This window comes from Microtus oregoni, unplaced genomic scaffold (genome assembly GCF_018167655.1).
Source record: "Microtus oregoni isolate MIOR12 unplaced genomic scaffold, Mior012 000023F_ref0000262, whole genome shotgun sequence".
NCBI lineage: Eukaryota > Metazoa > Chordata > Mammalia > Rodentia > Cricetidae > Microtus > Microtus oregoni.
This window is the reverse complement of record NW_024543082.1, coordinates 6,676,891-6,690,145: the sequence shown is the minus strand read 5'-3', so window position 1 is coordinate 6,690,145 and position 13,255 is coordinate 6,676,891.

Genomic DNA, 13,255 nt, shown 5'->3' with positions numbered 1-13,255 from the left:
CATGTATTGGTGAGACTCTGGCCAGGCCTTTATCGTAGGCTCTACTCTTCCTGATCCTTGGAATCAGCCTCAAAGGGTGCACTCGCCACAGACATGAACATGTGTGTTTTCCATATTTTACCCCCATACATTATACTGTGCTTTTGAATATGTTCTGTTTTACATTTAACGGATAAATAACCTTGCCTTAGTTTAAAATTTTCTAATACTATTACCTGAAATATAGTGGATTTTTTATTGTTTGTTTTTTGGAGCATGTTCTGGTTTTTGTTTTTGTTTTTGTCTTACTTTTTGGTTTTTCTTAAACCTTTGACTCAATCCCACCCATCTATATTGTCTCTCTTATAGTCTTTCTAATCCTTTCCCTGGACGTGAGTAAAGAGCTAAACCTCCTGCAGAGTTTGTTTGGCATGTCACAGTTCTCTGTAAGCAGGTTCCATGTCAGAAGAAAACCCTAGGAGAGAGTGTCCTGGTGATCTGAGTTCCACCCACTCTCCAAAATGGCAGATGACATATTTTGAGCTCTTCCTGAGACACACATGCACACATAAAAACATTTGGCCAGATCATAGTGGCAAGCATTTATTGAGTAGTTTCTCTACATGTACCTTATGTTGATGTGATCAATACAATTAGTAGCTCTAGTCTTTCAACAGAAAACTGGTGTAGAGAGTATTAGTCAATCACCAAAGGTAACATATTTACTAAGGGGAAATGCTATTTTTACTTCAGTCCTTGTTTTTTTTGGTTTTGTTTTGTTTAGAGACAAGGTCTCATGTGGCCCACACTGGCCTCATCTTATGTTCTTGAACTCAGATCCTCCTGCTTCACCTCCTTCCCAAGTTCATATACCCAGGCTGATCTCCTGATCTCTCTCTCTCTCTCTCTCTCTCTCTCTCTCTCTCTCTCTCTCGGAACTTGTCATGAAACTCAGTCTGTAGACCAGACTGGCCTCAAACTCAGAGATCTGCCCGCCTCTGCCTCCCAAGTGCTGGGAATTAAAGGCCCTGACACCCTCTTGTGATGTCCGTGGATTCCAGGCCCACATATCAAGCACATATATACATACATACATACATACATACATACATGGCAGGAAATAGTCATACACATAAAAGTAATAAAAAATTTAAGACATGTACTTCATATACACAATGCAATATTATTCAGACCCCTCACTATGTTTGAGAGAACAACTCTGATCTAATCTCTTTTATGAGGTGGCCTTTGGTGGCCTCCTGATGCCCAAATATTGCTTTGTAAACTTGGTCATAGGTAAGAGTCAACTGGATACAGAGCTGGATTGATCCTCTGTGGCTAAGAGTTCTTGAAGGTTCAAAATCACCTGTAACTCTAATACCTGGGGACCTGGCACCTTTTTTGGCCTCCTGGGCACCTTCATTCATATGTGACATGCATGTGCATGTCATACTTTTTTAAAGGGCTCACCTGGGTACATATTGTTATTACTTACCTCCAGTGTTTCTGACCCAGTAGGTATGCGAATAGACACAAGAAGGTACACTTCTAGCAAGTTCCAAAGTAATGATGAGGCTGCTCGTCTGGGGACCACATTTTTAAGAATCACTGGCCTAAAAATAAAATCTCAGTTCTGCAGCTAGCTTGGCCACAGAACACTTTTTATTCTGTTTTGCTTTCTTCTTATCTCTCACTCAGCACAAAATCCTATGGTCCATTCCACACCAGAACATCAGTTTTACCAAACACTAACTGTCCTTTTGTCCTTCTGGTCTTTGTCCTGCATATTTCCTCTTTGGAATGCCCCTTTGTTTTGATCCTTTCTGAGGAGCTACCTATGTAGAGAATGGTTTTAAGCAAAGCACATGGGAAGCAGAGTCAGGCAGATCTCTGTGAATTCAAAGTCATCTTGGTCTACACAGTGAGTTCCAGGACAGCCTAGGATGTGATCCTGACTAATGAGACCTGTTTCAAAAAAACAAACACAACAATAAGAAGGAAGTCGCCTACCAGGGAGGCTGAGTATTCCCCAGTCCACAGCTAGGGTGACAGGACTCTGGTGCACTCCAACCCAGGTTCTCATGGTATCCACAAGGTTAAGCAGTAGATCAACTGACATTTAGAAGGCCAACCCACCAGAGACTTATACTGGAGGTTAAGGTCACTTAGGCATGGCCTATGAAAAACACTGTCTTTGGAATTGCTGGCTGTCTCTAACTGCAGATTCTCTTATGACAGCATGCTCCCCTGCTGTGGATTCCTCATGTATTGGGCAGAATTTTCCTGTATTCTCTTTGTAGGATGACTTTTCCCCAAACTGTATATTCTCAGAAATAAAATAAGACTGTCAAACCTTTTGTCCCACACTGCCATAAAAGAAAAACTTAGAAGCCTGTTCTCTATAATTACCTCCCTGACAGGATGATTGGGCCAGAGGGAAGTCCTTCAGGAGAGATCACAGGAGGAAGTTTCACAGAGTGGAACTGCTGGTGTCTGACCTTGCTAGATCTTGTCCTTCAAGATTTCTGATGAATTAGTGTGGTATTTTAAATGTCTATCTTTGGTGTATCATAGTCCTTCAGGAGATCAATAGCACCTAAGTGACCAACCATGTCCAGGTATTATTAATCACACTTAAGAAATGTAAAATATTGCACATATTCTTTGCTTTTCCTTAGATCTCTCAATGGTTTGGTTTTCTCCCTTTATAACCTGTTGCAGCCCCTTTTCCAAAGCAACAATTTTTCTTTTGACCCAAATTTTGAAGTAAAGACACATTTAAAATATACATGTTAGTTTACCTAAGCATCCCACACAATGAAATATATCTCTGTTCTTAGCTCCTTCAAAGTCAAAAAATTCAATAATAGACATAATCCAGACTCTCTGTTTATATTCCATCTTTACGTGGCTTCTTTTTCTTTACTCCTTTAATCTATGACTGCCTGTACTCTGTCTCTTTAAAGACTTTATTTTATTTTTTTAACCATTTTCTTCTTCTTATAACTGTCTATATTCTTTTTCTTCTCTCTCCCAAGACTACGTATATTTATACAATACTCTGACCCATTAAGACTTTTTTAAAAATCTGGATCTCTCTTTACTTAGCATCTGTAATTATTTTCTGACCAGAAGCACCTTTTTGTTAAAAATGATAAGTGGACATGGATAGGACCAACTCCATGGTCCTGCCTGTTGGCTCTGCACAGTCCAACATTGCGGAGGTCTGTTCACTTCCTCTGAGACTGCCAAGTGTGAGCCACACTCACTACCTCACTCTGGTAACCAACTGGCCCATGCTACCACCAAGTAACTTGCAGCACAATCCCCAAAAAAACACATTCAAGTGCTCTGCCTCTTGAAATAGTTCATGCTGGCAGCATAGAACCAGAAGCTGTTGCTTCAAAACTGTGCTGGATTTTTGTTTGTTTGTTTGTTTGTTTTTTGCTACTGCTGAATGAGAAGCATCTCTTAAAGGAGCCACGCATGCTGCCAGCAAACAGAGCCCATCTGAAATATAAAATGTGGCTAAACTTTGTGTGTGTGTCTAGAATTCCTTTCCAAGCTCTTTCAACTTTTATGTGGATTTAGCTCATGCATAATGGCATGACAATCTGTAAAAAAAATTTAAAGCTTTTCCTAGTTGAATGTGGGTAGTGTACACTTTTGACCCCAGCAAGGGAGGGGCAGAAACAGGTGGATCTCTGTGAGTTCCAACTAACATAGTCTACACAGCACTATGTAATGAGAATTTGGAGAGAGAGGGAGGGCTAGAGGAAGGGAGGGGAAAAGAGAGGGAGAGAGAGACAGAGACAGAGAGAGAGCTCTTTCTTGGACCATTACTCTTTTTTCTACAGTCATATGACACCAGGGTCATAGAGTTACAATGAATAAGCCAGTTGCCACCAGGACAGACTCAGCCACGGGAGAAAGACTGAAATATAGTTGCTATAGAGTCTTAGAAGCCTCCAAGAGGATCACCCATACAAATCCTTGGAAGCAAGAATCATTTAAGTGTGTTGGCAGTGATGGAGTCCAGGTAATGACTTAGGATAGTCAAGTTGAGTTGATGAAAGTCACCGGAGCACATTTAAAAGACAACGTTGGTTTTTCAGAAGGCCACACATGATTCCAGAGCATTTGTCACCTCTGTTAAGTATGATGTCACACACAGACAGGCTGGAAAGATGGCTCAGCTGTTAAACTCATGCACTGCACTTTGACAGGGCCTGAACTCTATTTTTAGCACTGATATCAGGCAGCTCACAAACACCTTTAATTCTAACTCAATTTTCATCTGACACCAATGACTTCTGTGGGCCCTATACTCTTGTGCACACACACACATATACAGACACACACACAGAGACACACAAAGACACACACAAAGACACACACACCCCACCACCCACCCACCCACACATCCTTTGCTGTAGATTAACAAAGAAGCCCTACAGCATTCTTTTGGAAACAGCAAGAGAGCTAATTATTAAGTTGTTGGTGTCAACTTCCTTGTTGGGAATGGTCATAGGACCCAGAGACTTTGAGTGTGCTGCATCTCTGGTATTGGAGCTGAGGTTAGTGCCTGCAAATATCTTCTTGAGACTGGTGGTCACCTTCCTGCATCTAAGGATGTTAAGCTTGCATCTGAAGAGATCACCACTTTGATCAAACCATATCAGTATTTCCTGTAGTAAGAATCATAGCTGAGCCTGGCAGATATTATGGCGCATTTGTTGGCACACTTGTAGCTAATGTCATTGACAGAAATTCATAATGAAGGAACAGAACAGCTCTGATGATGAGGAGGAGACAAATGACCAAAGCTTTATGTATTATGTGAATGAGGGATTATATAAGCAGGCTCCTATAAAGCCCCTGCCCCAGAAGAGCCTTAAATCAAATTAACAGTATTACTCATCCAGGATATGGGGACCAATAAATGATGGCCTTGATCTGACTGTTGGCACTGTAACCTGCCTTAGATGCGTGTGGGTGATTGGGTGCTCTGGCAAATGGCTGCATCAACTGTTGCTGCTGTTTACACTTTTGATGGATCTGGAGGCCCATACTCTATTACATGGTGATTTCATGACCAATATGGACTTTGGCAGTGAATTTGTGAAGTGGAAGAGCAGGATACCAGTACACTGCCCATGGCTTGTGCTCAGGATAGCAGGATGGACCACCACACCGCCACCTGTGCTTACACTGCTATCAATCTATACATACCATTATTTTTTTTTCTTTTAAGATTTATTTATTATTATGTGTGTAGTGTTCTGCCTGTGTGTATGCTGGCATACCAGAAGAGGGTACCAGATCTCATTATAGATGGTTGTGAGCCACCATGTGTTTGCTGAGACTTGAACTCAGGACCTCTGGAAGAGCATCCAGTGCTCTTAACCTCTGAACCATCTCTCCAGCACAGATAGCATTCTTTTAATGTTACCTGAGAATTTAGTTCGAGTTAGGGGTTCAGATCATTTAATCTAGGTCTCTTACTTCTGAAGTGTCTTTGTAAGAGCAAGTGTCTTTCTTTTCTATTGCTGTGACAAATAACTGGCAAAATAATGGGGGAAGAAGAGTTTTATTTCAGTTTACAATCCCAAGTTATTGTCTATTGAGGGACGTCAAGGAAGGAACTCAGAGCAAAACCTGGTAGGCAGTCGTGCTTGCTATTCTGCACAATGTGACTTCTGAACAAGGAACTCACTCCATTGTCAAAGAAGTATGGCAGGAAAAATTGGGGGCTAGAGAAATGGCTCAGTGTTTAAGAGTACCTGTTGCTCTTCCAGAGAACACAGTTTCGATGCCTAGCAAACATCTGGCAGCACACAGCTGTCTGTAATTCCAGTGCCAGGGGACCTTTTGCATGTATGTGGTGTACAGGCATATGGGCAGGTAAAACACCATACATATAACGTGAAAAAAAATCCCCGTGTGTGTGTGTGTGTGTGTTTGTTATATGTATTAAGCCGGGTAGTGGTAATGGTTGTGCATGCCTTCAGTCCTAGCATTCTGGAGTCAAAGGCAGATGGATATCTGAGTTCTGTGGCAAGCCTGGTCTATGGAGAGCATTCCAGGACATCTGAGTCTTCTAGAAGAGTAGCAAGTTTTCTTCATCACTGAGTAATCTCTCGAGCTTCTCACCTAGCTTTATAATACAGTTAAGGATCACTGCCTAGGGAGTGGTGCTACCCAGAGTGGGCTGAACACACCTACAGAAATTAACAACCCAAAATCCCCCCCCCCCCAGACATGCCCAAGGGACAATCTGGTCCAGGTAATTACTCAGCCATGAATCCTTTTTTTCAGATAAATTGAGAGTTAAAGCTACCCAAGCCACTAGGGTTCACACAGATGCAGAAATGTGGAAGGCTGGAAGACAGTGGTTATCCTTGTCTGTGTTGATTATTTGACTATTTGTTTTATATGGGCTTTTACTCTCTTTTCAAATGTGATATTAAGGCAACTAAGCAATCATTTGTAGTTCAAATAAAGACAGACTGAGCCCAAAGCTTAATGTTGTTTTATATTCTGAAAAGAAAGTATCTTGAAATTAAAAAAAAAAAATCACCTACCCAACTGCTAATAGAACTGTCCTTCCAATCTTGTGACCACATTTTAGTACCTCACATATTCTCCTGCTATCTTAAAAATTTATCTCTGTCCATGAAAATGTGATAGTAGCTGGGCAGTAATGGTATATGTCTTTAATCCCAGTGCTCAGGAGGCAGAGGCAGGTGGGTCCCTGAGTGCAAGGCAAACCTGGTTTTCAGAGCGAGTTCCAGTACAGCCAGGGCTACACAGAAAAATACTGTCTTGAAGAAGCAAAAAACAAACATACAAACACAAACAAAGAAAGAAAATATGGTAGCAAAACCCCCTCATCCTCCTCACCCTTACCTCTGCCTGAGCTAGCACTAGAGACTGGTTGGGTTAGGAGATAAGAGCGACCAGCATGCAGTTGGACAGTCAGGGGGTTTGTTCATGGGACCCCTGTTCTCCTGTCTCTGGAAGGTAGTCATGGCTCCTACCCAATGGCATGCTGCATAGATAAGCTCTTACCAATACAGTAGATGTTTTCTCCCTCATCATAGCAGCCTGGATGGTACATAAGGATGGGGAGGATGCTTCATCAGCTCTCACTGGTTTTCCTTCTCTCTACAGCCACATCTGGTCAGGTTTACTAAAGTATTCTTCTTGCACACATCATTTACAGACTGCCAGGACCTTTCCGGACATATACTAATCCTTTAACTCGTCCTCTGTCTGTTCTGTCCTTTACTTCCACTCCCATATCATACAGAAGGTGTCTGTGTTTAATTCATTGTCATGATTTTACTCCAGTGCTGGCCTTCAATATGTGTTCATTAGATCATGTGAAATAATGCATTGTCAGGCCAGAAGGAAACTTGGTCTCAGCCATGGCTCATGTAACATGATAGCCTGATTGTTGGGGTTTCTCTCCTGCCCAGTACGTACCCCACAGACAGCAAGCACCAAAGAAAATCACACAGAGGTCTCCATAAGATTATAAACTGATTGGCCCATTAGCTCAGGCTACTTATTAGCTCTTGTAGATTATATTAAACCATTTTTCTGATCTATTTTTGCCATATGGCTCAGTACCTTTTTCGACTGGCAGATCACATCCTGCTTCCTCGGTGGTCTGCACAGGACTGGGAGGAATCAACTTCCTCCTTCCCAGAATTCTCCTGTTCTCATTGCATCACCTCTCTTTCCTGTCTGGTTTTCCCACCTATACATTCTGCCTGGCCAATCAGTGTTTATTTAAAACATGATTGACAGATTACAGACAATTCTCCCACACCACTTCCCCCTCTTTTGGGGACCTAAAGAAAATTTTGAATTATTATCAAGTCCTGTGAGTCTTGATCATTTCAGGCAGCAGTGTTGAACCTGTTCTGGATGAAGAACTCAGTCACCTGAGCCATCTATTCCTGCTGGAGATTTCTCAGGTGGTTTTCCTTGAACAAAGCTGATTTTTCTTAACTCTGAATAAATCCACAGCCTCTGGTTTTCTGTGGAAACAAAAGCAAAATCTCTTCTCCAAAGTAACATACCCTTTGACTTCAATTTTGAAGTCAAGGTATTTTCAAAATACCTATCTTGGATTAATTCTGCAGCATTTATAAGCAAATATCTTTTAGTAGCTGTTGCTCCTTCCCCAGCATTCAAACAATTTAAGGAGAGTGTAATAGCATACAGTATCAAGATTCTCTGTGAATTTTCCATCTTTACGTGGCTTTATTTTAACCTCTATTTCTTTTATTTTTACTTTTAACTTTTCACTTTTTGAGACAGGTTCTGTGTACATCTTTTCTGGAACTCCCTCTATAAACCAGGCTATTGAACTCACAGAGATCCTGTCTGTGTCTGCCTCCCAGGCAAATCCTAGCAGCGTGTGCCACCACAACACCACAACCAGCTACTTTCTTTCTTTGTTTCTTTCTTTCTGTCTGTCTGTCTGTCTTTCTTTTTTTTTACATTGAGAACTTTAACCTTTAGCCTGTATATATTTTTAACACACTGTAAACCATTTAGGGGTTTTCTTCCTCTTTGAATCTCTCTTTACTGTTTATCTCTCTTTTTCTGACCACATGAATCTTTAATTTGCTAAGGAATATGGAGAAGATTAAAGCCATGGCTTTGATGACTAGATCCAGCCCATTCTTTAGCTTTATGAAATTCCACCCTCATGGTGGAAGTACCCGTTGTAGTCACATTTTTTGCCACAACTCTATGTCATTTTAAGGTCCTTGCCAGAAAGCAATCTGTAACAGTGTGTCCATAACTCCATAGTCGGACTGCCTGCTTGAAAGAGTCAGAGTTTTCCCTGGCAGGATGGCCCAGAAAGCCAGCATTTTAAAACAGTGCAGGTTTTTTCCAGCTACAGCTGAAAACCGAAATGCTTTACTCTAGTCTTTCCCAAGCTTTCCAGGCTTTCTGTGGATGCAGTTATCCATGTGGGCACCATTTGTAGCATGAGGGTGCCGGGCATATGCTCTCCGTAAATTGTTTGAATGCTGGGGAAGGAGCAACAGCTACTAAAAGATATTTGCTTATAAATGCTGCAGAATTAGTCCAAGATAGGTATTTTGAAAATACCTTGACTTCAAAATTGAAGTCAAAGGGTATGTTACTTTGGAGAAGAGATTTTCCTTCTGTTTCCATAGACAACCAGAGGCTGTGGATTTATTCAGAGTTAAGAAAAATCAGCTTTGTTCAAGGAAAACCACCTGAGAAATCTCCAGCAGGAATAGATGGCTCAGGTGACTGAGTTCTTCATCCAGAACAGGTTCAACACTGCTGCCTTAGATAACCAAGGCTCACAGGATACTTCAGTCAGGACTTGATAATAACTCAAAATTTTCTTTAAGTCCCCATAAGATTATCAGCACCCCCAACCAGCTGAAAGTAGCCTGGAATACTACATCTATATTCCCAAAAAATGGACTATGGATATTTTCCTTTGTTTTTTTTTTTAAAGAGGCGGAAGTGGTGTGGGAGAATTGTCTGTATTTGTCAATCATGTTTTAAATGAACACTGATTGGTCATGCAGGAAGTATAGGTGGGAAAACCAGACAGGAAGTAGAGGTGATGCAATGAGAACAGGAGAAATCTGGGAAGAAGGAAGTTGATTCCTCCCACTCCTGTCCAGACTCCGAAGAAGCAAGATGTGAGCTGTTCAGCTGAAAAGGGTACAGAAACATGTAGTTAGCATAGATAAGAACAATGGGTTAATATAATCTACAAGAGCTAATAAGTATCCTGATCTAATGGGAAAATCAGCTTTATAACTTATAGAGATCTCTGTGTGATTTTCTTTGGGGCTAAACAGCTATGGGAAGTGGGCAGGACAGAAAACCCCAACAGCAGGCCCAATCATGTTACAGCTCAGAAAGACTCAGTGTGTGTTCAGAAGATAAATGTGTGGGGAAGGAAAGCAGAGTAGGGTGGGAATGGGATGCTAAGCAATTTTAAGATATTTATAAGAGTATTTATTTTGTGCACATGTATCTTTGTATCACTTGCGTGCCTTGTTCATACAGAGGCCAGAAGAGGGAGTCACATCCCTTAGGAGTGAAGTTACAGAGGGTTGTAAACTGTGCTATCCATGCTGGGAACTGAACCTGGGTCCTCTAAAGAAGAGCCTGTGTATATATTCCATACTTTCTTCATCCATTCTTCCATTGAAGGGCATCTAGGTTGTTTCCAGGTTCTGGCTATTACAAACAATGCTGCTATGAACATAATTGAGCATATAATTTGTTGTATGATGAGGCCTATCTTGAGTATATTCCCAAGAATGGTATTGCTGGATCCTGAGGTAGGTTGATCCCAAATTTCCTGAGAAACCGCCACACTGATTTACAAAGTGGTTGCACAAGTTTGCATTCCCACCAGCAATGGATGAGTGTACCCCTTTCTCCACAACCTCTCCAACAAAGGCAACATTGGTGTTTCTGATTTTAGCCATTCTGACAGGTGTAAGATGGTATCTTAAAGTTGTCTTGATTTTCATTTTCCTGATCGCTAAGGAAGTTGAGCATGACCTTAAGTGTCTTTTGGCCATTTGAACTTCTTCTGTGGAGAATTCTCTGTTCAGCTCAGTGTCCCATTTTATAATTGGGTTGATTAGCCTTTTACGACCTAGTTTCTTGAGTTCTTTATATATTTTGGAGATCAGACCTTTGTCAGTTGCGGGGTTAGTGAAGATCTTCTCCCAGTCAGTGGGTTGCCTTTTTGTCTTAGTGACAGTGTCCTTTGCTTTACAGAAGCTTCTCAGTCTCAGGAGGTCCCATTTATTCAATGAGGCCTTTAATGTCTGTGCTGCTGGGGTTATACGTAGAAAGTCGTCTCCTGTGACCATGTGTTGTAGAGTACTTCCCACTTTCTCTTCTATCAGGTTCAGTGTGTTCAGACTGATACTGAGGTCTTTAATCCATTTGGACTTGAGTTTTGTACATGGTGATAGATATGGATCTATAGAGTACTACTCAGCAGTAAAAAACAATGACTTCTTGAATTTTGCATACAAATGGATAGAAATAGAAAACACTATCCTGAGTGAGGTAAGCCAGACCCAAAAAGAGGAACATGGGATGTACTCACTCATATTTGGTTTCTAGCCATAAATAAAGGATATTGAGCCTATAATTCATGATCCTAGAGAAGCTAAATAAGAAGGTGAACCCAAAGAAAAACATATAGACATTCTCCTGAATATTAACCTTCATCAGGAGATGAAAGGAGACAGAGACAGAGACCCACATTGGAGCACCAGACAGAAATCTCAAGGTCCAAATCAGGAGCAGAAGGAGAGAGAGCATGAGCAAGGAACTCAGGACCACAAGGGGTGCACCCACACACTGAGACAATGGGGATGTTCTATTGCTAACTCACCAAGGCCAGCTGGCCTCGTCTGAAAAAGCATGGGATTAAACTGGACTCTCTGAACATAGCGGACAATGAGGACTACTGAGAACTCAAGAACAATGGCAATGGGTTTTTGATCCTACTGCACGTACTGGCTTTGGGGGAGCCTATGCAGTTTGGATGCTCACCTTACTAGACCTGGATGGAGGTGGGTGGTCCTTGGACTTCCCACAGGGCAGGGAACCCTGATTGCTCTTCAGGCTGAAGAGGGAGGGGGATTTGATTGGGGGAGGGAAATGGAAGGCAGTGGGGGGGGAGAGGCAGAGATTCTAAATAAATAAATAAATAAATAAATAAGAACAGCCTGTGCTCTTAACCACCAAGTCATTTTTTCCCTAGACCCAGATTTCTGTTTTTTAGTGTCAGGAGCTCAGGCACTTCATTGTCATTAATCCTCATGATGATACTGTAAGGTCATTATGCTTCTGAGCATTGCATATGTGTTCAGCTCGTGGAGATTTCACAGTAATGAAATTGTAGAGCTCAGGATTTTGACCAAGAATTTGTCTAATACTAACACCATGGTGGCATGGTCCTGAAGCAACTGTTTACTTCTTATTTGTAGAAGCTGTTTTATTACTAAGGCTTCAAGCTCCACTTACTTTTAGTTGATTTTAGAAGTCATTAATTTAAGGGGTTGGAGAAATGGCTCAATGGAAGTACAGGTCCTGTAGGTCCAATGCCTTTTTCTGACTTCTGTGGACTCCTGTATACATGTGGCACACACACACATGCACGCGCGCACACACACACACACACACACACACACACACATGCATAAATAAAAAGTAAATGCACTCTCCCCCCATCATTAGTTTAGGAGGTCACATGGTTGTGTGGATTATCATCAACCTCCCTCTAGCTTTGTGCCTCTTACTGAATCATATCTAATGGGTTAAAACTGTTCAGGACAGCACATGGTGGCACAAGCCTGAGATTTCAGGCAGGAGGAGTCCCTCAGCTTCATAGCAATCTTGGGGTCGGCCTGAGGTACACAGGGATACCCTGTCCATAAAACAGTGAAAATCAATGAGGTCCAGTCAGGTTCAGTGGAAGCTATGTTGGGCATCTATCCCTGTTGGCAGGGGTTCTATTGCTTTCCACTGCATCACCGTTCTTTATATCTGAATGATTAGCTGTAGAACTGACTGTTTCTATAAAAAGGAACTGAAAAATGCAGTCATAAGACTCTGCCATTTGTAAGTTTTCTTTGGATTTATAGAACCCAGAACTACCCCACAATCTGCAGGTACTAGCACAGGAAAGCACAGCACCAGCTATCTGCAGCTGTCTGAGTACCCTTCATCTGATCCACCTCCTCACCTACCCTGCTCCCCACTAAAATTCCTATGAAAGCTTTGCATCACGACCTCCAAAAAAGATGGCATTTTAATGATTAGAATCCCAATCTTGAAACTGGCCAACTTGCTGCAAGTACAACTTTGCTTGTCTATATTATGGAGACAACCATCTACGTGAGAAGAGCAGGACAGAACTTCCCTGTTTACATTTTTTGCAGAAGAGAAAGTAAAAGCCACTGAAGGCTTGAATGGCAATGGGTGGGTCAACGTCAGCCTGGGTGGTGTTGGAGAGACAGTGGTGGAGAGCTGCCCTAGCAGAAGAATCAGCATTTGAAGAAAGGCTTTTATGAGGGGTGAGGAAACACACATACAGCTCAGCTTCTCACTGAGGGCTGGGAGTTTTTAAACCCTCTGGAGGGTTTCTTCTCCTAATTTAGGATTGGTCAGTTTGATATAAGACAGGAAGACTGATGGGTCCACACTGTTGTGTACATTCGTCCTGTCCCCA